The following is a 3,785-nucleotide window of genomic DNA, read 5'->3' as shown; positions in this document are numbered from 1 at the left end:
CCTCTCGTGTTTCAGTTTGCATCCATTGCCCCTAGTCCTGTCGCTGGACACCACTGCAAACAGACTGCTTCCGTCCTCTTGACTTCCGCCCTTAAGATATTTGTGTTGATGAGGTCCCCTCTCAGTCTTCTCTTCTTCAGGCTGAACAAGCCCAACTCTCTCAGCCTTTCCTCGTAGGGGAGATGCTCCAGTCCCTTTATCATCCTAGTAGCTCTCCTCTGGACTCTTTCTAGGAGTTCCTCGTCTTTCTTGAACTGGGGAGGATCCAGGTGAAAAATAAAGTTTTGAGGGTGATGACTTCCTTGTGTCATCGTTCAGCTGAGGATCCCCAAAGCATCTGCCTGTCCCCGTAGCGTTGGGTGACACCCACGCACGCTGATGCCCCTTGAAATGCTTGCAGAGCACGATCGTGCGGCCTTTCGGCTGCTGCTGAGTCAAGCCCTACGGATTTAGCCCTTTTAATCTTTCCCCTTACGTCAGCCCTTCCAGCCCCCTGGGCTGCCGCCAGCTGCTCCCCTCTGCCGTCACCTCCCGTTTGTCAGGACCGGTGGCGACGGAGGAAGCGAGAAATAAATCAGCAAATACTCCCTCGTCATCGTTTGCGGGGCTCCGGGGGCAGCCAGGGCCCGGCTCTGCTGTGCTTGGGTTCTGCACCCCCACCCCCGCGACACCCCAGCCCTGCGCCGCCTCTTCCAGGCAGGGGAGGACTGCGTCCCCTCACCTTTGGGGACACAAAATGGTGATGGGCTTCCAGCAGCTGAGGAATGGATGGAAAAGTTGCATTTTTTTCAGCCCAGGTTGAGTTTTGCTGCTCTCCCATCCCGGCCAGGGCTCGGCATGGAGCAAGGATGCCGGGGTCCAAACTCCCACGACAGCCGAGCGGGGAGAATCATAGAATCATTTAGGTTGGAAAAGACCTTTAAGATCATCAAGTCCAACCGTTCCCCTAACCCTGCCATCCCAAAGAGAACAGTGAGGGGCTTCCTCTCCTTTCCCCACTATATTCAATCCCCTTTTGCCAAAACCTGCCCAGCATCTCCTCGGGGGGGCTGGAAAGGGTTGTTGGTGCTGTGGGGCTTGATCCCACCCTCCCGTGGCCAGTGCTAACTGGTGCAAGCTGTGGGCAAAGCTCTGCAGCTGGAAGCGAGATGCCGGAATCTTGCTGGAAAGAAAGCATGAATCAATGAGCTCTCCCAGGGATATTTAGGATTTTCCCCGCCAAAGCATCCTCAGGGAAAGCAAAGCCATAATTCAGCCTTCGTGCAGCGGCCGACAGCCCTGGGGGTTGCGAGACGCAGCGGCAAATGTGAGCTCCAAGGTGGTTTTTTTGCAAGCTGAGCACCCCAAGCCTGCTTCAGCCTGGGGTAACAGCCACCAGCGCTGCTCAGGGAGCGGAGGAGAAAGCGCTGAGCCCTCAGCTGGGCTCCAAATGCCCGGGCGGAGCGATTGCACCTGAGCTGGCTGCTGCTTCGTTAGCTTAAATGGCAAACGAGCAGGGCTGGGCTGGGCCTGGGTGGGTGTGATGGGGCAGGGCACCTGTGCAGCCGGTTCCCAGTAAGTGACTTAACCAGCTTAAATGGGGAGAGACGGGTAGGGTGCTGGCCTCCGCCCTATGGCTCCTGCCCTGGGAACCTGGGCTCAGACCCACGCTGTGAGCCAGGGGGTGTTCGCTCTCGCTGTCACCTAAAGGTAATAGTTGGTGTTTCCCCTTGCTTGGCAGCTCTTCCCATTTTGACATTAAATTGGAGCAAAAAATGCATGTCACTCTGTCTGATTCCCCTCTCCCCTTGCAAAGTGGAGTGGATGCGGATGGTGGGCTTGGTGCCGGCTTTAAAGCGGAGTTAATTCAGGCAGGAGCCTTGGAAAAAAAACCATCGGTGTGAGCAGTACGGCAGGGCAGATCTCCAAATCCCGGGGCCAAAGAGCCTCTGCTGGGGGGGTTGCAGGTTTGTTCTGTCTTTGGTAGGACGTTAAAATCTGCAGCTTATGCACAGTCTTGTAGTTTGGGGTATTTGGGCTCTTAAAATAAGATTTGCTGGTTTTCTGATGCTTTTCCCCCTGCCCCAAATACCTCCCAGCCCTGGCCAGCCCATTACAAACAGGGGAAGGATGGGGACATCTCTTCCCCATGGCACCAGCGATGCCTTGCTTTGGGATCCGGGAGGTTTGGGGGACGGTGACCCTCCGGATGGGCCCTGCCTGCACCCCGCTTGCAGCGCAGCAAACAGGAAACGTGTGAGCACCGGCAGTTGAGTGTAACCCCGCAGCGGAAAGCTGCCTTGAGTAAGAGAGAAAATGAGAGCTCGCGCGCGGGGCAGGTCAAACGCCCCCGGCGCAGGACCAGCATCCCTCCCGGCCCGGGGAGCCTCGCTGCTCCCCCGTGCACCCTGAAACTGAGGGTCCCTCTTGGTTAGCGGGAAAGGTAAGCTTGGCTGCTCTGGGCTTAGCCCATGCATCACCTTAAAAAATAGAAAAGCAGGGAAAATACGGGGGGTTTAGGAAAAAAAAAAAGGAGGTTTTAGGAAAATAAGGTCTTTTTCTTGCTGTTGGTGAGCTGGGGGGCTTTTTCTTGCCACTTGTTGGGGGGCTATGGCTGGGTGGGGCCTTTGCTGATGGCTGGGAGTGGCGTGGGGTGGCTTGGAGGGGAGGTAGGTGGCTGGGAGTTGGTGATGCTGGTGGGGGCCATGCTCAGCCGGGCTGGGGGGTGTGTGGTTCCCATCCCAGCCCCCCTGCTTGTTCTGTGCCTCTGTTGTGCGATGGGCTCAGCTCACCCCCCAGGACTGGGGCAGGTACCTGGGGGCTTTCCCATGCCTTAAACAACCCCACCTGCCCCCCCGAGCTCCCACTTCTGCTGTTTTAGAGGCTGGGACCTGGTTTCTGTCCCCCCCGGTGTCCTGTGGGACTTCAGCAACTCCACAAGACCCTCTTACTTTAAGGGGAAGTTTTGGGGGCCTATTCCCATGTCTCCACCCTGGGATTTAGCAGAATCGCTGTTTCACATTGCAAAAGGAAAAGGGCAGAGGGCTGGAGCCACTGGGGGTCCCCAGGCTGGGAGCGGAAAGCCGGGCTGAAGCCAGCTCGAGCATGGCCCCAGCTCTGCGTCACTGCTGTCCGTGGCTGTGGTAAGGGGAAGTTTTGGGGGCCTATTCCCATGTCTCCACCCTGGGATTTAGCAGAATCGCTGTTTCACATTGCAAAAGGAAAAGGGCAGAGGGCTTGGAGCCACTGGGGGTCCCCAGGCTGGGAGCGGAAAGCCGGGCTGAAGCCAGCTCGAGCATGGCCCCAGCTCTGCGTCACCACTCTCCGTGGCTGTGGTTTCCTTCACTCGGTTTTTTGGCTTTGCTGTGCAGAGAAGAACCCCTCACAGGGATGGCACGGTGGCTGTTGGTGACACTGGCACCCACCCAGGATGGGGAGAGGGGAGTGGGGGGGTCCCTGAGCTCAGACTCCACACGCCGGGGTGAGCACGCAGGCATGATGAACCCCCCCCCGAGGACTCGCACAGCTCTCCCCGGCAGTGACTCATGGCTGTGAAAGCTGGGGGAGGAATTTTAAAAGCTGCTGCTGAGCTCTGAGAAAGCAGGTGGAACCACCGCGTTCTGCCCAGAGCTCCAGCATCGCCTTGGCTGGTCCTTTGCCGGTGTCACCTCCTGGCTGTGTCACCTCCCGGGGTGCCGGTGCTCTGTGCATCCTCCACAGCCAGGGTGGAGCATGGGGAGGTTTGGGATGGGCGCTTTTCCAGTGGCAGGGGGAGACGCGGGGCCGGGGGGGGGCGGGGGGCGCGG

This window comes from Egretta garzetta, unplaced genomic scaffold (assembly GCF_000687185.1).
Source record: "Egretta garzetta isolate BGI_Z169 unplaced genomic scaffold, ASM68718v1 scaffold688, whole genome shotgun sequence".
Classification (NCBI taxonomy): domain Eukaryota; kingdom Metazoa; phylum Chordata; class Aves; order Pelecaniformes; family Ardeidae; genus Egretta; species Egretta garzetta.
The sequence above is the reverse complement of the archived record's forward strand: the minus strand, read 5'-3'. Positions refer to the sequence as shown.